Source organism: Aedes aegypti, chromosome 3 (assembly GCF_002204515.2).
Source record: "Aedes aegypti strain LVP_AGWG chromosome 3, AaegL5.0 Primary Assembly, whole genome shotgun sequence".
Taxonomy (NCBI): domain Eukaryota; kingdom Metazoa; phylum Arthropoda; class Insecta; order Diptera; family Culicidae; genus Aedes; species Aedes aegypti.
This window is the reverse complement of record NC_035109.1, coordinates 129,036,957-129,059,698: the sequence shown is the minus strand read 5'-3', so window position 1 is coordinate 129,059,698 and position 22,742 is coordinate 129,036,957. Positions and strand designations below refer to the sequence as shown.

Sequence of the window (22,742 nt, the reverse complement as noted above, 5' to 3'; positions counted from 1 at the left end):
GTAACTACCCTAATCATACCATCAGCTCCTAGATAAAGTTGAACAATTCACCCCATCTTCCATTTCATCGGTGGTTGTAAACTGTCAACGATGACGCATAGACTACCTTCAACTATATCAACAGAAGGTTTCCAATTTTTTTTTCGGGCTTGTAATTGCGACAAGTATTCTGTTCGCCAGCGTCTCCAGAAATCTTGCAGTTGACGTTGTACTATCAGCCAACGATCTAGTCGATCCAACTGAACCGAACTAAGGTCTGGATCCGGAAATGTTTGCAAGGATCCACCAGTGAGAAAATGCGCTGGAGTCAGTGGTTCTAGATCTGCTGGTTCATGGCTGATGGGAGTCAAAGGTCGCGAATTGAGGCATCCTTCGACTTGGGCAAGCAGAGTATGTGTCTGGCCGAAGCCCACATTCAGTTTTCTAACACCACCATGTCGATTTGGTTTTTATCTCCCCAACGGCCGGTGTGCTAATCGATATGCGAGCGAACTGATCGATCGATGTGGACTTGTGGTGAATGTGGCCGCGATCTGGTGAACGACCAACAAACGAGATTGGAGGAAGCTAGAGGACATCGACGACACCATTCGAGCTTGGGCAACGCTGCATAGTTCTGTCTGTCAGGTAAACTTACTTTTTACGTTGATGTTCCACAATCATAAAATTTACCCTTAAGCTTTGAAGTACCTTTGGCGTCATCTTTAGTTCTCCAGGTGAGACTAAGAGTATATGTCCTTCCGTGGCAGACCTCCCCTTCGATACAACATTGTTTTTTTCTCCTCTGATGCACTGGATTGCTTGATCGAGACGAATTTAAATGTGCTGCTGTAATTGAATGCGAATGTGACGTGCGAATCTGGCTGTTGGCGTAATCTGTTATTCTCTAGGTGAGCTTAACAGTATATGTACAGCCGAAGTTGACATTTTTTACATACTACATCCGTCCTTTTCTGCCCTTTTTTGTTGCCACTGGATCGATTTGGGGTCTGGAGCTACTACATTACGCATACACGTGGAAAGCTATCGCTGGTTTCAATATTGGACTTGATCGGCTTCGGGAGTGATACTGCCTTCTCTCACAGGTGAGGTGAACAGTATACGTTCAGCCAAAGCAAGACATTTTTTGAAACTACATCCACGTAACCTTTAACTATTTGGAATCCAACATCTGACTCCACGATGGCATCGAAAGACTTGAAAACTTTGAAGGCGGGATCAAGAGGATTTCGCGCCACGTTCAGAAATATTCGACGGTTTGTGAGTGAGATGAAGTAAGATGTAATGTTAGTCAGATCAATGTTCGAATTTCTCGTATCGATGAGTTGTGGCAGTCAATCAACGAGACTTGTTGGGTTATACAAGCGCTAGAGGAATTTGAGGAGGACGATAATTTTCTAGAGGAGCAATCTGACTTTGAAGCTAGTTTTTACGATGTGAAATCGTTCTTGTTGGACAAGGTGAACGAATTATGCGGTGTTAATCCTCAAATTCCAACCAATCGAGGAAATGAAAGTTTTCTACATGAAGTGTGCCGCAAATAAAACTACCGTTAAGTCACCAGTCACCGTGCGGCCTCCATTCACCGTGCACATATACAAATTCCTACAGAAAATTCATACAATTTTCACATACTATTCTTTTGTCAGCAAAATAAGATAAAACTGATCAAATGAAGTAGTTTTTGTCACAAAGCATTCTGAAAAACCTAGGTTATGTAGTCAAAATCATGTGAATTCTGTTCGAAAATGAGATTTTACAACACTCTTAGTAGAAACGCCAAAAAATCACATTATTCATTTTAACGTTAGAGTATGAAATTTTTCAAAGATTCAACAAGTTTTCACCGCGGACACTATTAGTAAGATGTATTTCATCGTATGAGCAATGAGATTTTATGCAAATTGTAATTTTTTATTGTGTCTCAGTCGAAACCCAAATGCATGGTGAATGGATCCTTTTCAAAATATATGATTCCTATTACCGTGCATTAGTTTGAAAGGCATGAAATTATTCGGTAATATTAGATTTATTGTTATGTCGTGATTAAATAACTTCATATTTAGTTTTTTGAGTGAACATGGAATGGTTTGGACAATACAGTCAAACCTCCCATAACGATTTTAATAAAAAATTAATGATTTAGCAAATTTTTAAACTTTTTATGGTTTTTATTGTAAATGAAGATTTGAATAATCTTAAAAATGAGTGCGCACACTACTAGCAACATAGTTACTCCATCAACAACGTTTCTTCAAGATACGAAATTAAATCATGACGAAAACTATACGCACGGTGAATGGTGCACTAGTGTGCACGGTAAATGGTGACATAGAACGGTACGAGGCGACCTTAACATGACATATTCAAACATAATTTTTAAGTAATTTTTTGTTATGCATCACTAGTTTTAGATTTTTCCCTGAATTATGATATAATTGCACGCTACGTAGTGGTATTCTAGTACGCTTTAAGTTATTTGGAAAAGTTGTATAATTTTTTGAAGTGCAAATTTTTCTTAAATGCACGGTGAATGGTAGCTTGACGGTACAGTGTTTCGATGGGAACATTGGTGAGTGGCTGAGCTTCAGGGACATTTACACTTCTCTGTTTCACCACAAGGCACATTTATCACATGTTGAGAAATTTCACTACCTTAAGGGTTGTCTTGAAGGAGAGGCCAAGGCACTACTAGATCCTCTAAAGATCACATCGGCCAATTACCAAATCGCCTGGGATACGTTGCTTGAACGATACAACAATAGCAAACTTTTGAGAAAAGTTCTAGTGCAGGCGTTGCTAAAACTACCTTCTCTTGCCAAGGAATCTGCTGGTGAGCTACAACGATTGGTGGAAGGATTCGATAGAGCTGTACAAAACTTGAATGAAGTAGTTGAGGCGGTTGAATATCCCTTTCGGGACGGACCATATTTGAGTGATTATTTCAAAATATACCTTATAAATTCATCATCTCGTAGAACAAAACTTTCTTTATTCTAGCTATTCTATCAATCCATAAACTTTTTAGGGCCAAATTCAGACCAGCACAATTGTGCTGGTCCGTCCCCAAGGCGGTCAATGTTCAAAAAAAAAAATGATTTTTTTAAAGAAATTGTTTTAGGCAATTAATACAGCAAGGCAGATTTCATTCGTTTCGGTTTTCGGACTACAATAGGCTAATTCGATCTACTGCTTACTGGCTACGATTAATCGCAATACTCAAACACGATGATAAGTGCAAGAAAGGTTTTTTAACCACTGTCGAACTGCAACAGGCGGAAATAATACTAGTAAGCAAAGTCCAGCAGGATCATTTTTCCAAGGAGATTAAGGCGTTGAATCAAGGCCACTCTGTTGCTCGAAACTCGCCGTTGCGTTGGTTCTACCCGTTAATCACTGAAGACAGCATCGTTCTGCGTGTTGTTAGGCGGTTGAGTCACTCGAATAGTCCGGAGCCAGCAAAGCACCCAATGATATTACCAGCGAAACACCATCTAACTTAGTTGATCTTCCGATACTATCATCTAATAATGCTGCACGCCGGACCTCAACTTCTTCTTGTGATGCGAGAACGGGAAATAGTCTAAAAAGAAACTTGCACTATTAATTCCCAAAATATTGTTTTATTTTATACGATAATTGAATAGTCTTTTTAGAAAGTTTCATAAAGGTGGAGTGAAAATTGAATTTTTGAGAGCATTTTGAAGAACACGACCAACGTAATCGTATTTTTTGCTCCTTTGTAAAATATATGGAGAAAACCAAATGAAATTCAATTTGGATTTTAATTATGAGCACACACTCGCACACATATGACCCTAGTCTTAAGTTGAAGATTTTTCAATCAAGTTTCGGTAAATCATAGACTCATCTTGCGCAAACTTGCGCAACATAGGTTTTCTGTCGTTTGACTAACCGGATTAAATATGACTGTTCTGAGTACGATAATATATTCATGAGTGTAATAAATACTTCGCTTTTTCTAAGTAACCCTGTTTCTTTTACACTATTTAAGGTACCTGGAAACGTGGAACTAATCGCGCTTCAAGAAAGTCCCATAGACGATAAAACAATCAAGCCATAGGGTTAATTAAACATAAATTCCGTTCGTTGTCGTCGACTTATTGCTTATCTCAGCTCAGGATGTCTCTCAACAATAAGAACAGCATACGGAGCAAAACTTTGACAGGGCTGGATGGATTAAAGCTTGGATGGCATTTAAAAATAACATAAGTCTATGGAAAAAGGTGCAAAAATGTATTCAATAAAGCGATAGTTTTAAACTAGCTTATTAAATTTTTGTCCTGGGTAGGAAGTTCGACACTTCCTCCTCCTCCATCTTGGCATTAACGTCCGCACTTGGACAGAGCCTGCATCTTAGCTTTGTGTTCTTATGAGCACTTCCACAGTTATTTACTGAGAGCTTTCTTTGCCAAAGTCGCCATTTTCGCATTCGTATATTGTGCAGCAAGTACGATGATACTCTATGCCCAGGGAAGTCAAAGAAATTTCCATTACGAAAAGATCCTGGACCGATCGGGAATCGAACCCAGACACCTTCAGCATGACTTTGCTTTGTAGCCGCGGACTCTAACCACTCGGCTAAGGAAGGCTCCCGACACTTCTTCCATTTTTCGGAATGTTGAAGTACCGTTTTGTCTCAAATTCCGAACAGACTCATATTCCGAACACTCGGTTTTTGTCTGGTGATTCTGTTGGAATGTTTCGCTGAAATATGTCACCAAATAACAAGGAAACTACAGTTAATTGCAATTCAATTTTAATGTCTCATAAATAATTTATACCACAGGAGTAGTGATGATTCTCTTGTTTGAGACCAGAAGAACAAGCTTATATAAATTTATTTGCTAAATTATTTATTTGAATATGATTTATTCGTGCTGTTCGGAATTTGAATCAAAGTGTTCGGAATATGAGACAGAATGAACATAGTGTTCGGCATTTGAATCAAAATGTTGTTCCATACTTTTACGTGAAACAATACTAAAACTAATTAAATCAACATTATTATCGGTACACCTAATAGCTAACAGTAAGACTTGCAAAGAAATTAAAATTTACACAAATATCAGCCAATTTATGCCAATCAGATACATTTGAAGTCATTGTTGGCCTTAAGTGTTTGGAAGTTTTTGACTTATAGAACAGTATATAAATTTTGTGTATGAAAATAAGAAAAAAGAGGTGAGTGGCGGGAGTGTGGTACGGGAAGAGCTGATTTGATTCCTATTGGAAGCATCCTGAACAGAAGAAAATAACTACTGAATACCAAATTGAGGTATTCCATACCAGATAATTTCCAATACCTACAACCTGAATGAGGTATGAATGAGCCCTGCATAAGAGGTAAAATGCCTCAATTAATACCTTCCGCATATTCTACAAATACCATGCTGATAATAAGATCAGGTATTGCAATACCTAAATAATGCTTGATGGATTTTCATATAAAACCAGTCCTCAATACCTATCGAATACCAAAATGAAGTATTTTTAATTGTTTTAAACATTGTTTTCAAATACCATTATAATACCAAAATGAGGTATTGACAACTGAACAATACCTAATTATGGTATGATACCAAACTATGGTACCATAAAACGGGGTATCTTTGATAATGCGGGTAACTTTGATAGTGCGTAATCATCCACATACTCAACGAAAAATCATAATTTCTGTCAATCAGTTAAGCAAAACGAATGCAAAACTAAATAATATTAGTATGACACTTCATGTAAGAGCGGTTTTCATTAGAACCAAGAACATTTGAGGCTTTTAATTCGAATATTAAAATTTGACACAATTTTAGCATTTTCAAAACGTTTACAAACAATCTGTTCTACGGTCACTATTTGATGTAGATTTGACTAGTTGGCCACTTCACTTTGACAGCCTAGTTATCATAGACCTTGAATACGGTCTCAAATCTCTTAGCGAAAAGCATTTTCACAAACTGGGACCATTTTTGTAATCTAAGTCAGAAATTTCCATATAACGTTAAATGCCTAGAGGTATGCAATGCCCTACAAATGTTCGTTATTCATTCAGTTTTGTTCGAATCATACTCCATTATCAAAGTTACCCCAAAACAGAAAACCAACTTTCGATTATATGAAAAATTATATATCCATACAAAATAAATCTTTTGGCAATCTATCGACTGGAATCGATAGCTAGGATGACAGTACTTATTTTAAAAATCTACATTATAATTCTTTGAAACAGCATGCATAAATATTCAAGTTTTCCTTGAAAAACCTATCAAAGTTACCCCGTTTTACGGTATGCATAAGTTATTGCGAGTTATTCCTTCTTCCTCGGGATGAAACAAACACACCTGCATAAAACATGTGCTGTCTTTTTTAATTCAAGGCCAAAATGAAACAGTGAGGTAGTGTAATGGACGCGATCAGGACAAAGCTTTGTTCTGGATTAGTAGATCCTTCAATCATAAAGATCCGTGATTCTTGCGACAATGTCAGTGGACGAACACGTTTTGGTATATGATCCTGCCGTCGATCCTTCTTCTAATCTAGAATTAAAAAAAAAAATTGAGATAAAATAGATAACTGTGAAATATTTTTGTTTCCCATATCCTAGTAACAATGAAAACTTCTGACGTTCCATGTCAACAAAACACATTTTCTTTAGTCAAAGCTCACTCTGATTCTAGTTATTAAAAATATAGTGTATGAAAAAGACGTCAATGATGGGTTAATTCAGAAATTATGGTCTGCTAGGCTAGATACATTTGACGGCTATTGTTAGTACTCTTAGTGCCTTCTTTTAAAATGCTTACCAAAACATAGTTGTAGATTTTAGAATCGCTGGTTTTACCATACAAAACTGACACAACGTCCAAAGCACCTATTGTATGCTTCATTCCAACGTTGAATCTCACCAACCAACGCGCGACTGAAAGGATGTTTTGGCTTATGGCTTGTGAGCACATTTTCGGGCGCGGAGGATATCCGACAGGAAAGAATGTCAGCCCGTTGTTGTTGTTGTTGTTGTTTATATCCGTCAGCCAACCCCATTCGGTTTCTTGTATTCATTGGATGGCGGCGAATCACAGTTGAAGGTGCTGCTCTTAACATAGCCGAAGCTATTCAAGATCTGCTCCTATTTACGTCCTGTCATGTTACGTTAGCAAACCAAACATCACATAAAAATCCTGTCTCACCAGTCAGTGAGCGGTTTATGTGTACAAGTTTATGGATAGTGGCTTTATTCAATGGCTCAACGGTGTAGCTTCTCTTCCGGATATCCCCGAGGGCAACGTGAAAGCTTGGCATACATACAGTGAAACCTCCATGAGTCGGTGTTTCATTACTCGACATCGACTCATGGAACCATACTACACACAAAATTTCATGGTTACCACGATGGTCCCCTCAATCAGCTTTCTGAAGCATATCTGTTAAATGATTTGATATTTCCATGAGACGACGGTCTCTTCAGATATCAACTCATATGAGGTATATGGATGGATATTTGCCATATGGAGGTTTGCCTGTTTTACCAATGGTTGACTTGCAGAGGACACATTCATTATTGTAGAAATTTATGTATAATTTTAAGGCTTTAAGCCGTTTTGGAAATTATCTAAGATTGCATCAAAATTCAAGATGGACGCCAGTTTTTTTTCTCTCAAAATAATACTCTTATTCTTTTCACGACTCGAAGAAAAAAAATTATTTTTAAACTTGTTTCTTTGTAATACGAAAAATGATGTTTGCATAAACTGCTCTCGCCATATACGTCACAATTGTAGAGCATAATTTAGAAATTCGTTCGTTTGATTGGGTAAATATCATTGTGCACCTAGTTTTTGTAGTCTATCTTACTTATAGTTTTCTCAGTTTTGTGATGATGATCTCAGAATTCAAAACAAGCGGTGCGCTAATGGTGAGAAAACGTTTTTCCTGACGAAATTCAAGATGGCGGCCAAATTTAAAATGGCCACCATTTCAGCGGAAATTGTTCATCTCGATGTTTTGGTTTGCAATATCTTTTGGTTTGCAATATATTTTGAACTTCTGTTCCTAAACTGCGTACAAAACTTTGGTTTAGAAAATAAATCCATTGAAACCAAGTACTGGAAGTACATGGAAATTGAAATTATTTTGTACTCTAACCTTGAACTTTTTTTTTTAATTTTATGTGACTCATAAGAAAAAAATAAGTCAGTTTTTTAATAATCGTTCGCCACTCAGAGCTTCTAAATGATCGATCTCATAGGGTCTCATCTTGATGAAAATTTTACAGCGCTCAAACAAACATTTACAGTTTGTTTTCCAAGCTGGCACAAACCAGAGTCTTCTCAAGCGGAAATGGTCCATCAACGATAAGAAAACGAAAAGACTACATACGCTGAGGCTGTCTTGTGTGTACCCACTACTAGTTAGAATGTATTCCTTATCCGACCGCCCACAAGTTTTAACTACCGACTGGTACGGAAACGACAACTTGCTTGCCTGTCGCCGTGGTGTGGTAGTGGCATTTAGATAAGAGGACACATTTTCCCGGGCCTATGGTTAGTGCGCTGTAGGGTGCGGATTATTTTTCGTAAGTTCTTGAAAGCAAATGTTCAAATGCTCTTCTGAATTAGAACTACATATATAAAGAATTTTGAAAGTTTGAGCCGAAAATATTAAGCTTTAGAAGTGGCGCAAGCGACTTGAAGGTGAAATTTACATAACTTTGTTTTTTTTTTAACAAATTTCAAATCTTTTTGCAACATTCTTTTCTATGACAAGTTTGTAGAACACCAAATTAGTCTTAATCTATGACAATATATGCAGTTTTGTTCAATTTTCTTTCCTTTACTAAATTTTTGATCTGTGTTTGATCATAACTTCAAAAATACTACAATTTTTCCATTATTTTTACGTGCATTTGGAGATACAGTGGGATTCCGTTTTTGGCATGCTCCGTTTTTGGCATGCTCCGATTTTGGCACCCCCCGATTTTGGCAACAAAATGGATCCGTTTTTGGCAACATTTTTCAATACCATTAAAATTTGTAAATTTTTGTAAATATTATCGTGTCTCTTGCTTTAGTCACTTGAATAGCATGTCAACTCCACACCGATTACATTCCAGATCACCATTTTCGTCGATGTTTCCCCAAATCTCACCAACTACTAAGGACTCACGTACGCGCTTATTTACTTCAGAATGGTCATTGGTCATACATAGGCAACGTTTCATGAGACCAATAATCTTCACCAGTATCTTAACTTAAGACCATTCTTTTTTCAAAGGACTTCATATTGAGTGACCAGCCCACTTGAGTTTGCCAGTAGGTGATACAATAAAAAAAAACACTGTTCTTCAGATTTGAAACAGCTTGTTCGAACAAAGCACCAGCACCGACATAAGAGCAACGAAAAATCTATGACTCACACAGAGTTACAATCATACATTTTGTCTCGCTGTCTTTATTATTAGGCAGCGTCCATAAATGACGTAGCATTTTTTGGCCAATTTTTGACAACCCCCTCCCCCATTGTAGCCTATTTTCCCATACCTTATCCATGGTTCGTAGCAAAATCATAGACTCCCCCCTCCCCCCTAAATTGCTACGTCATTTATGGACGGTCCCTTATGGATTTATATACATTGCGTATGTAAAAACACACTGCAATAAAAGATACAAATATGTACAGCAAAGTGTCGTGTATCATAACTTTTTTAAATTTCATTGAATAACATGACAAATGCGAATACAGTCCAAACTACAATTTATTTTCAATAATACCATTGGAGCGTGCGATAAATACGACTGAGAGTGTTTTTACTTTTTGTCTGTGGTATTGGTGTGTATATTGATCTTTCTGTTTCAACTATTTAAAGCTACGTTCTGTCTTTTCTATAGACTCTATAAGGCGTTAGATTTGTTAAGAGACGATCCAGAATTCTGTACAAGATTGTTAATCAAGGATACGGGTCTCAATATCATCAAAATGTTCCTTACGAGCTGAGTCTATGAGTTTCCTAACTGTACCCTGGAGAATCCTTAAGGGATTCTTTGTTCTTGTGGGACTTTTCAGAAATTTTAACGAAATCATGAGGATATCTGCAGATTACAAGTGGACATTGACAGCTTCTTGAGGGATCGTTAGAGTGTATAACTGGTTATCGAGGATTATGTCCAAAATCTGGTGATTCCTAATAAACTCTAGGGCGTCTTGTAAATTTTAAGCGGGATAATGTGAATTTCTAGTAGTTTTTTTTTAATACTTTCGGCGAAAGCTTGAGGATTTTGAAAAGGTTCCCAGAGGAATTTGAGGTATGCTAGTGGTAGCCTAATAATAATAAACTTTTATTTTTTTTCATCGGAGACTTGAGAATTTACGGCAACATCGCAGTGGAATTCCAAGATGTTAACTCATAGCAAAATCCTTAGCAAGAACTCTATGCGAGATCCTACGTATGCTTGGCAAGATGCTTCAGAGCTCAAGCGTTTTTTCTGTCGATTTCTTATGAGAACCTGAAGATTCCTATAAGATTCTTGAGGTTTCATAACAGGATCCTGTAAATTTCAGTTGATTTAATAAGGCAGGTGTAAACATATATCAAGCTGAATTAAAAATTAAATTCTACACAATTACAAGGCATTTATGCATCTTCTCATGTTTATGTTTGCCCTTTTGATACAGTCAACCATTCATTATAAAATTCTTACTTTATCAGAAACATAAATTGAAGGAGCAATTCTAAACTTACCGAATTTTTCAGATTTTATGCTAAAGTCCAAAAGTTAAACTGATTTTAAATGTTCAGTTAATTAGAAAAAAAGGCCATGCCGTTTTGCAATACCCAGCGCTTTTGATTCGCAAATACGTCTTTAAAAGAAAACATTTTTGTTTTCGTTTTCTCTCATAGTTTTAAGAAAATGTCCAGTTCTTCAATAAAAGTCACTTATGCGATTATTGGTTTTACAAGGCCCTCTTATACAAAAATTATGCATAAAGCTTTTAAAAAATAATTGAAGACGTTGAGGCGTAAAAACGCGACCAGAAAATCGTTTGCCAGATTTAATATTACGGAGCTATAGATTCATAGCATAGTATAACCCTCCGGGAAAATGCTTCGAAGTGAACCTTTTCGAAGTCTCAACGCCTTATGATTCCATAAAAATGATGTATTAACATTGTAATGATGCTTTCAAAATCAATAGTCGAAAAATAAAATTTGAAATATGGGTTCCGATTTTGGCACGGTTCCGTTTTTGGCAACTGAAAATTTCAACTTTGTTGCCAAAAACGGAATCCCACTGTAATTTTATTAATTTTCAACAGTATGCTAAAATTATAATACTAAAAAGTATTTTTAACTGAGTATTACTTGTTATACTTAGTTTTAGACCAGTTTGATGCTCTATAAATATTTTGCAAATTTTGCATTTTAAAGATAATCGTATTGAAAGAATAAAAATAAGTTGGAAAAAAACGAAGTATGCAAACTTTACGGAAGGTCAAATTTTATGTCTTGAAAAAAAAAACTACTCCAAGTCGCTTGTGCCACCTCTTACTCTTTATAAATTTTTCCCATATTTTGAGGTTTCTCTCTCTATATAAATTAAATTCAGTAGAGCACAGGAGCTTTTGATTTCGAGAACTTTTGCTGCACCCTAGTGCACAGCAGTTTCATTTGCCTTCACTCCGTAGGAACGCGAATGAGTGGCGCTCGGAAAGCATTTGCGAAAATCATCTTCTCCCGGGCAACCGCAATCCTTTCCAAAAGCGGGGGACACAAGATGCAAGGCAATGTCTTGTGCAGCTGACGAAAACGTCTTTTCCAGAGAGAGAGAGAGAGACAGAGAGGAAAAAAACATCAAACAACCCTTTAGTTGGTGCTTGTTAGTTAAATCCTACCCGCGAATGCCAACTGCCTTTGGGGATGTGAAATGTGTACACATAATCAAACTGAAGTCTAGGCATTTGTTTGTTTTGCCAAATTACAAGACATAAATAAACTACACATTCCGCGAATACTAACGATATCTTCATTTGGAGCCACGTCCCGCATGTTGGTTTCCCGGAAGTGACATGGAAGTTGTTTGCGATTTGCGCAATGAGCAATCATCTTCCGGTGAGTGGACTGACAAAGGTTACACGTTTTCAGGGAATTGTTGTTTAGGTAGTCAACCAAAACCCTTGAGATTGGAGTTGTAAATGTATGATTTCTCATAAGGACGAGAAAAATTAATGACAATGGACTTGCTTTACGTAAAAGACAAAATGTTCCAAAATAGTTTTAAAATTAATTCGAATAGCAAAATTGTTTTGTTGACTTATGATACAGCTCTCATTTATAACATGGTAAATAACTATTGGAACACCTCCATGATTTACCAAAAGGGATTTTTTCCTACACACGGTAATAATAAGCTTTTAAATGTATGTATTTTGTATTTTGTTATATATAGTTTTGTCTTCTGTCATCATGGTTTTTCTGCCTAAACGCCATTCAGGTGTTCATTGTAATTCTGCTTCTACCTTACTAAGCTCTACCAAAAGATATGAATTGCTTCACGCATTCCTATAGGCGTTCTTCATGAAAATTTCTCCAATAATTTCTCCATAGATGATTTTCCAGTAATTCTACTGCGGATTTTATCAATAATCCTGACAGAGATTCTTTCTAGGATAGGGGGGCTGGGGGCAAGAAGGACACCTTAAGATATATGGGTTCAAATCATGGTTGATTAGCACAATTTTTGACGATTATTCCAGTGTAGGGGCAAGCTCACCTCTTGTTCTAAATTATGTTATCGATAGATTTCAAAAATATAAGAAACACATGATGATTTGAGATTTTTGAAAATATCCCTTCTTATGAGGTTTTTAAACGAGGTATGGGGCAAGAGTGCCACTCGTATGGGGCAAGAAGACCACCAGAGCAAAATGCCACAAACTTTGTATATTATTATTTCCCCGCCTAAACGATAAATTGTAGAGTAAGTAAAGATAAAAACTGAGGGATAAAAGTTGACTTACAGTTCAAAAGTAATTTTACGAAAATAATTTAGTTTTCATCTTATTTGACTGTAACAATAATAGTAAAAATTTTCAGAAAACATTTTGAATGTCCAAGGTGGTTTATTTTGATTTTATTTAGTAGGAAACATCGATTGAATGCAATATTAAACAAGAAAAATAAAAGTTCATTCGATTTTATATGTGAAAATTACGGTGTCCCTCTTGCCCCATAAGGCATACTGTTTTTATATATGTAAATTTTAATGTCAAAAGGACTTTTTCGAAAAAAAATCCTCACAGCTATATTAAACAATTGAAAATTATCAATACTGTGCGGAAAAATCAATATGTTTTGTATTTATTGGGAGTCAAACCTTGTTTTCCAGTCTTACATTCTTATAATATTTCGCATATTTTGCGTTAGTGAGTTAAAGACATTTTTCTAATTTTTTGTATTAAACATTTTTGACTGTAATATTTGCACAACCCTCAATTAGTACTCAATTTATACTAACCCTGCGTTAAATATCAAAAAATTGATTTGAACTACGTGAAATTAGGGGTGGCACTATTGCCCCAGGTGTCCTTCTTGCCCCATGTCGCCCTACCTCCTGTAATATCTCCAGAGATCCATCTAATAGTTTCTGCTGAACTTCATCTTGGAGAACCCACAAGGACTCCTATATGAACTTCTCCAGGATTTCCTTAAGGGTTCCTTTATGAGATTCTTTCAGACCTTTAGACCCACCTAGTCAACCTCCCCTTAAATATAAATTCAGCAAGAGATTATCCCAAGGTCTACTAAAGGAATTCTCTACGGATTTCTTCGAAGATTTCTTTAGTTATTTCTTTATATCTTATATTTCTCATGATCAGCGGTTCCACCACATTTTTCAATGAATTCGTTCATATAATCCGTTTATTATAATATGAAATTGCTAGAGGGATTCATACAACATATTCTTAAGATATTCCTTCAAATAACTGTTAAAGTTATTGTTCGAGAATTTCTTCAGGAATTCCACCAAGGATTCCTTCAGGAATACTTTTATGTATACTCATGAATTTCTCTGTAAGATATTCTTTCAAGAATTGTTCCGATCAGCGATGATGGCCGATAAGGTATCGTTTGTCATTATCGTTTAGGTAAAGATGAATCGAAGTCAAAACTCCAATATTCAAGAGCACAAATCTGGAGAACCGATCATCCGTTTGAGCTGAAAACTTAATCGATTGGTCACTAGCTGGAGGTTTTCAGCTCAAACGGATGTCTGGTTCTCCAGATGCAGGCTCTGGAAAATTGTAGGTTTGGCTTCGATTCATCTTTACCTTAACGTATGTTTATCATTATCTTAGTTAACGAGTCTGTTTCGCTAAACTGCATATTGCGATCAAAGAAACGTGATTTTGTTGACTATTTATACGCCTCAAGATAGGCGATTGCTCTGCTTGTGAACAGCAAACCAGAGTTTAACGTTGATTTATTGGATGAAATGAAGGAATCCTTCAGTGATTTGTCTCCAAATTACACCGTGATTTTTTTTTTTTAATTTCTTTATTAGTATTATTCCAAACATTACATTCATTTCTTATATCTAGGTGTTCTGTGTTATTAGACAACACTATCATCCTAATTTGGTAAAACAAATTTAAGATTTAATTAACATTTCGTTAACAACATATTACATTTCATTTGCCGTAGCAGTTCAGTTTTTTTACAGGTGAGTTGATTTCACCTGCTTATAAGAGAAAAAAAAAGTTTTTAATATACTTAACCTAACTTAACCTAAACATATAACTCATTAATCGTGGCAATAGAAGATTGTAACGATTTTTGCCTGAAATTATTAATGATTGTATTTGACATTTGTTCCAATGTTTCAACATTGGATATTTTATGTAACTCATTGGTACTATACCAGGGAGGAAGCCTCAGAATCATTTTCAAAATTTTATTTTGAATTCTCTGCAGAGCTTTCTTCCTGGTATTACAACAGCTAGTCCATATTGGTACAGCATACAACATGGCTGGCCTGAAAATTTGTTTGAATATCAAAAGCTTGTTCTTAAGACAAAGGTTTGATTTTCTATTAATAAGGGAATAGAGACATTTTACATATTTGTTACATTTGGCTTGAACGCCCTCAATGTGATTTTTGAAAGTTAAATTCTTATCTAGCATGAGCCCTAGATACTTAACTTCATCTGACCAATTTATTGGAACCCCTCTCATCGTGACAACATGTCTACTTGAAGGTTTCAAATAAAGAGCTTTTGGTTTATGTGGGAATATTATTAGTTGAGTTTTGGAAGCATTAGGAGAAATCTTCCATTTTCGCAAGTATGAAGAAAAAATATCCAAGCTTTTTTGCAATCGACTACAGATGACACGCAGGCTTCGTCCTTTGGCGGAGAGGCCTGTGTCATCCGCAAACAAGGATTTTTGACATCCCTGAGGTAGCTCAGGTAAGTCAGATGTGAAAATATTGTATAATATTGGTCCCAAAATGCTGCCTTGAGGAACACCAGCTCTTACAGGAAGTCTTTCAGATCTGGAGTTCTGATAATTAACCTGAAGTGTACGATTTGACAGATAACTTTGAATTATTCTAACAATGTATGTTGGAAAATTATTTTTTTTAAATTTTATAATAAAACCTTCATGCCAAACATTGTCGAATGATTTTTCTATGTCTAGAAGAGCAAGACCAGTAGAATAGCCTTCAGATTTGTTGGAACGGATCAAATTTGTTACACGTAAAAGTTGATGAGTGGTCGAATGTCCATGGCGGAATCCGAACTGTTCATTGGCAAAAATTGAATTTTCGTTGATGTGGGCCATCATTCTGTTCAAAATAACCTCTTCAAAAAGTTTACTGATGGAGGAAAGCAAACTGATTGGACGATAGCTAGAAGCTTCTGCAGTATTTTTGTCTGGTTGTAAAATTGGAACAACCTTAGCATTTTTCCATTTGTCAGGAAAATATGCTAACCGTGGATTTTTTTTAATTTCTTAATTTCTCCTTCTCTTTTTAGAAATTCCTTTTATGGCTCATTCAGTATTATTTCAAGGGGCATCTAGCGAATAGGGACTCGAGGGTTCGATCCCCACCGGAGCACGTGGTTTCTTTTCGCAGTTTCAATTTCAATTTGTACATTTGACAAGTGTTCGTCGTGTATATTTAAACGTCAAATCCTTACAACAGTGTAATTCCTTAGGTTAGAATAGCCTAGAACTTGACAATTTGATATGTGAAATTATTTTTAAAGTGATTCAATGATTTTGCAAATGCTTTTTTCAAAAATGCCTTAATGCTATAGTAGAGTTTTCTTACACTCCGCATTCATTCTTCTTACTTGATACTTGATGGGCTACAATTCGCTACGATGAATCTGCGCCGAATGGATGAGTCTTCTCCACTGGGCTCGGTCCTGGGCCAATCGCTTCCAGTCGCCCTGAACGTTAAGTGCCCTTAAGTCCTCCTCAACCGCAAAAAGCCATCGTGTGCGCGGCCTACCACGAAGTCGGCGGCCTCGTCCGGGTTCTCTGTTGAATATTATCTTTGCTTGTCGTTCTTCCGGCATACGGGCAACGTGACCAGCCCAACGCAGCCTGCCGTGTTTTATGCGCTTGACAATATCCACCTCTTTATACACTTGGTACAACTCGTGATTCATGCGACGCCGCCAGATGCCGTTTTCTAGTTTACCGCCGAGTATTGTTCGCAGCACTTTACGTTCAAACACCCCGAAAGCTCTCCGGTCGACTTCCTTCAATGTCCATGATTCATGGCCATAAAGGACAACCGGAAGGATCAGTGTCTTGTATAACGCGAGTTTTGTTTTCGTTTGCAGGCTACGGGACTTCAGCTGGTTACGGAGCCCGTAGAAAGCCCGACTCGCAGCTGCAATACGTCTTTTCACCTCGCGGGTAACATCATTATCGCATGTCACTAGTGTTCCAAGATACACAAATTCTTCCACCACTTCAAACTTATCACCACCTAGCACCATTTCGCTACCACTAACACGTCCGGACCCACGTTGACCACCAGCTATCATGTACTTCGTTTTTGTGGTGTTGATCGTGAGCCCGATTCTCGCTGTCTCCCTCTTGAAAGGCACGAACACCTCTTCCACTGCCCGACGGTCAATCCCGATGATGTCGATATCGTCCGCGAAGCCAAGGAGCATATGAGAACGTGTGATAATGGTACCGCTTCTCTGCACACCGGCTCTCCTGATAGCACCTTCGAGCGCTATGTTAAACAGCAAGTTAGAAAGAGCGTCACCCTGTTTCAATCCATCTAAGGTTACGAACGATGATGAAATCTCGTCCACCACCCGCACACTTGATTTTGATCCATCAAGCGTTGCACGAATCAGTCTAATCAGCTTCGCCGGAAAGCCATGTTCGGACATAATTTGCCACAACTCGTTTCTCTTCACTGAATCGTACGCTGCTTTGAAATCTACAAACAGATGATGAGTCTGCAAGTTGTACTCCCGGAATTTATCTAGGATTTGACGCAGGGTAAACATTTGATCCGTCGTTGATCGGCCCTCTCGAAAACCAGCTTGGTATTCGCCGACAAAGGACTCCTCATACGGTCTCAATCTGTTGAACAGAACTCCAGACATGATTTTGTACGCCGAATTAAGGAGTGTTATCCCTCGGTAATTGGCGCACTCCAGTCGATGCCCTTTCTTGTACAAAGGGGAAATGAGACCTTCCAACCAACTAGTAGGCATTTGTTCTTCCTCCCATATCCTCGATATGATACGGTGAAGGAGTTCGTGCAGCTGCTCGCTTCCGTGTTTGAGAAGTTCGGCCGGGAGCTCGGCCTTCCCAGCAGCCTTGTTGTTCTTCAGCTCATTGATAGCTTTTTTTACCTCATCTAGCGTTGGAGGTTCCACAGCCTGTCCATCGTCATCGATTTGAATTCTGCTACCAGATCCACTTCCATTATTTCCATTCAACAATGACTCAAAGTACTCTTTCCACCTGGCGGCCACCATTGTCTTATCCGTCAGCAAGTTTCCTTCGCGGTCGTTGCACATGGCGGGAGACGGCGCTGTTTTTCTCCGCACACCATTTACGGACTCGTAGAACCGTCGCATGTTGTTCTCTTCCATAGCTTCTTGCGCCTGAGCAATTACTGCCTCTTCATGCTCCTTTTTCTTTCTGCGATGGATCCGTTTTTCGGCTGCCCTTGCTTCCTTGTACCGCTCTCTGCTCTGACGGGTACCAGACACCAGCATCCGGCTTCTAGCCATGTTCTTCTCGTTCGTCATTCTCTGGCACTCCTCGTCGAACCTACCGTTCCTTGGTCTTCGTTGAGCAGTACCTACCACTTCTCGCGCTACTGTGCTCACTGCTCCGTGGACTGACTCCCACAGATCGCTGAGGTTGACGCTTTCGTCGATTTCGCTAATCCGCTCGTCGAGCTTTTGATGGTAGTCCGCTGCTACACCATCTGCTGACAGGCGTTGGATATTGAAACGCAACGATTGTCGATTTCTAGAACTCGAGACGGTTGATAATCGCGCTCGAATTTTGCTTACAACGAGATAGTGGTCTGAGTCGATATTAGGACCCCTGAAAGTTCTAACATCGATGACGTCGGAAAAATGTCGGCCGTCTACCAGAACATGGTCGATTTGGTTGCAAAGTTCGCCATTTGGGTGTTGCCAAGTGTGCTTGCGGATATCCTTGCGTGCAAAGTAAGTGCTACTGATGGCCATCCCCCTGGTGGCAGCAAAGTTCACTAAACGTAGGCCGTTGTCGTTGGTAACAGAGTGAAGGCTCTCTTTACCAATGATAGGGCGGAAGAAGTCCTCTTTTCCGACCTGCGCATTAGCGTCGCCGATGACAATTTTCACGTCGTGTTTTGGGCATTCTCCATAGGTCTTGTCTAGACATTCGTGAAACGCGTCCTTCACGTCATCGGGTTTGTCGTTAGTCGGTGCATATACGTTGATCAGGCTGTAGTTGAAGAACTTGCCCCGAATCCTCAATACGCAGATCCGCTCGTTGATCGGCCTCCACCTAATAACGCGCTTCATCTGCTTCCCGATCACTATGAAACCGACTCCGTGTTCAGCTTTATCGCCACCGCTGTAATAGATGTTGTATTTGAAAGCAGTGTTAGCGACGGGATCTACCGCTCTGAATTCACGTTCTCCAGATCTTAGCCAACGCACTTCCTGAATAGCAGCCACGCACACGCCAACTTTTCGCAATTCACGAGCCAAAAGGCTCACTCGTCCAGGTTCATTTAAGGTCCTGACGTTCCAGGTACCGAGTTTCCAATCATAGTCCTTATTTCGTTGCCAGGTCGGTTGCCGAAAGTAACGTTCGTTTCTTCTTCTTTCTCCATTCATTCTTCACATAATATTAATAATACTCCTATTGGTAATTCTCCAAGAGTTATACCAAGTAGTCCACTTAGAGATTCTCAGCAAATCCTGTCATTTTTTATTTAGAATTTTCAAATAATCGCTCGAAAGTCTCACCAGGAAAGTCTCTAGTTTGAGATAATTCCTCTTATGGTTTTTCAATGGATATTTCAATACATTTCTTCACAGATTTATCAAGAAATTCCTCCTAAGATTTTACTTTGCGTTACATCAGAGATTCTTCCCAACAAGTCTTGTCATGTTTCTCCAAGAATATCTCTAAGGTATGGATTTATTCTAAGGTTTACTTAAGATTAATTTAAGAACTTCATCGGTAATACTGTTAGTAACTTTCACGAGATTTTTATCATGTTTCTTCTGCTTATTTCCAGGGACTACTTCAAAGGATTTCTCCACAAAATCTTTCCTGGGGAAACTAGGGTTTTTTTTACAAAAAAATTGCGGCTATTTCTTCACGAGTTTCGTTCATGAGTCTTTCACAGATTTCAGCAAGTGTTCCCAATAATATTACTGCGAGATTTAAAAAATCCATAGATATTTTCAGGACATTTTCCAGAGATTATCGAACGGATTTTCTTAGAATTTTCCGAGAATTGCTCGTTGAACTCCTCAAACGATTTCTGAAAAGCTCACCTAAGTAAATCTTGCAGATATTGCTCTAGATAATTCCTTGGAAAATCAATGAAAGTTATTTTTGAAAGCTTTAACACTGATTTCAATACGGAATGCGAATTTATTCAGATAGAAACTTACTGATAAAAACATAAAATATGAATATAACATAAATAAATAAAAAATCCCGATTTACTTAAAATTCCCTGCAAAAATCCTTGCACCAATAATGGTTATGCTACTTTTGCCTGAATATCGTTTCCTCAATCGCCAGTATCTCAAATGTCAGTTCCCCGAATACTCTGTTTCCCCGAATAGCTCATTTCCCCGAAACATTTTTTTCTGTCGCAATCAGTTTCCAGATTTGTCTCACATCAAACGGCTTACATCTACGGGCATTTTCCTCCATTTCCTCAACATGATTCCTTTAAAATTAATTGTTCGTAATTAAAATTCAGCCCAAACGTATAAACACAATTCCTTTTGACCGAACAATCATGATAGCTGCTCACAATGCAGCGAAAACAACACAATCAAAGGAATCGTTTCCTACGCCGACCATCGCGCACACATTGATGCGCGCTTGATGATGATGATGATTTTTAGGGACTTTGTCTCTATTTTAATGCAAGTATTTACAATAGTCTCTATTTTAATTTAAGGTCTCTGAAGTATCCATTTTAACCAAAATGGTATCTAATGTCTCTTTATTCCTTGTTCTGCTTGGATTTAATGCCTGCTGTAAAATGGTATAGACTCTAAAGAAACCTACAAAGCCGGATTTAATATACTCTTAAAGAATTTCGTCTCAGATTTCCCGAGGAAAAGCTTAAGGAATTGCCATATACTTACAGGGTCTCTTATAGAGATCTCCCTACAAATTGTGCTAAAAATCATCAATAACTTCTAATTCTTTTTAAGTGTGTTTTTCAGGATTGAATAAGATTTCAACTAGGGATTTTTCTAAAGATAACTTTTGCAATTGCTCCAGAGACTCTTTCTAACTTTCTAAGTAGATGAAAACCCGAATTTAGTACTATACCATTTAATTTGACTTCAGGTATCAGAAGGTATCAGAAGGCCGGCTCCAAAGGCACGTTCCCCACCAGTTGGGAGATTTGTGCCATCGCCATATTTGAGCCTATTTCATCATCTACCCGATGGGAGAGGAAAGGGAAGGGAAAGATGGGAGGAAATAGGAGTGGGGTCCCTTGACGAGGGAAGATCGCATAAGCGAAATGAGAGCATGTAGCTCCATACCACAATGGGTTCGAACAGCGCCCTAAAAAGGGCACTGCAAAACGCATGAGCGTAAAGAGAGCCTATAGCTCATTACCACAGCAGGTTAAGAATAACAGAATGTCCTGAAGATTCAGGCTTCTGAATTCAGTTTCACTTAATAAGTGTTTACCAAGTAATTTGAATCGCATTTGCGAAAAACTGGACAGTTGCATATCAGGTGATACGAAGTTCCATAATCGGAATCACAACTATCACACACAAATGAGTCAGCACGCTGAATATTTGCCATGTGATAGTTGAGTCGGCAGTGGCCTGTCAACGCTCTGACCAAGAGACTGCAATTCTGCTTTGGCAGATTTGTTAAATACTTCGCCACCCTTGGAGATGGCTCAGTAATGTACAATTTTGTTTGACGACATGACTCCAAACTATTCCAATATTGCTTGTGCTGAGTTGCCGCCCAAGAGTTTATCTGAAGCTTCACCCAGCACTTCGAAATTGGAATAGCCGGCTCAGGGCCAATGAAGTCATGCGATGCTCCATCGCGAGCTAGCTCATCAGCCAATTCATTTCCAGCAATGAAAGAATGGCCAGATACCCATACAAGGTTTACAGAGTTGACTGAATTCAGTTCCTCAATGCTTCTTCAAAAGCTTCCATAATGTAAGATGTTGTAGTATCAACGGCATCATCTAGATCACTTGGATTTTCAATGGACGGAGAATATCCATGAAATTTGGTCGCAACCAATTCAATATAGAGTTCCCAGTTTGTTGACCGGGGATACCTAAAACGCAAAGTCTGCGCAGTTACATTTGAATGTTCAAAGAAGATGTAGCGATGATCAGATAATGATTCCTCATCTGATACATGCCAGTTTGTCAACTCGTGACTGATTCTATTCGAACAGAGCGTTATGTCTAACACTTCTTCTCTATTAGAAACCATGAAGGTTGGGCGATTGCCTATGTTAAGTAATCCAAGGTCTGTACTACTTAAATATTCCATCAGACTGGAGCCTCTCAAATTGATATCTGAGCTGCCCCAGATGATGTGATGAGCATTGGCATCACTACCCACAATCAGCGGAAGGCCTTTTGTTACGCAGTGTCCGACAACTCGTTTGAAATCATCCGTTGGGGATGGTTCATCATGTGGTAAATATATCGAACAATAGACGTATTTCCTGTTGAGGTCACCAACAGAAACATCGATTGTGACAGCACATACATCTCTGGTAGTTAACATAGAAATGAGTGTAGCAATGATTGTTTTATTAACGAGCACGCATGCGCGGGGCATGGAGCGCGAGTTTGTCATTTCAAGTTTGCTGAAAGTAGCAAAAACTGGGTCTATAAGGTTACCTAGATAGAAGTTCCCTCTACGAAAGTAGGATTCTTGAACTAGCGCCACTTGGGCTGCACCATTTTGTATGAGTCTACAAAGATTGATCGTTG

The 22,742-nt window shown here is 38.2% G+C and overlaps 1 long non-coding RNA gene across 1 annotated transcript in view; it reads right to left on the bottom strand.

The window, feature by feature from the left end:
- Positions 1-3,502: 3,502 nt before the first annotated feature.
- Positions 3,503-22,742, bottom strand: part of LOC5580139 — a 50,319-nt gene continuing 31,079 nt past the window's right edge. The window contains exon 4 of the long non-coding RNA XR_002502423.1: positions 3,503-3,583. This is a non-coding gene — a long non-coding RNA (uncharacterized LOC5580139). The remainder of the gene's footprint in view (positions 3,584-22,742) is intronic.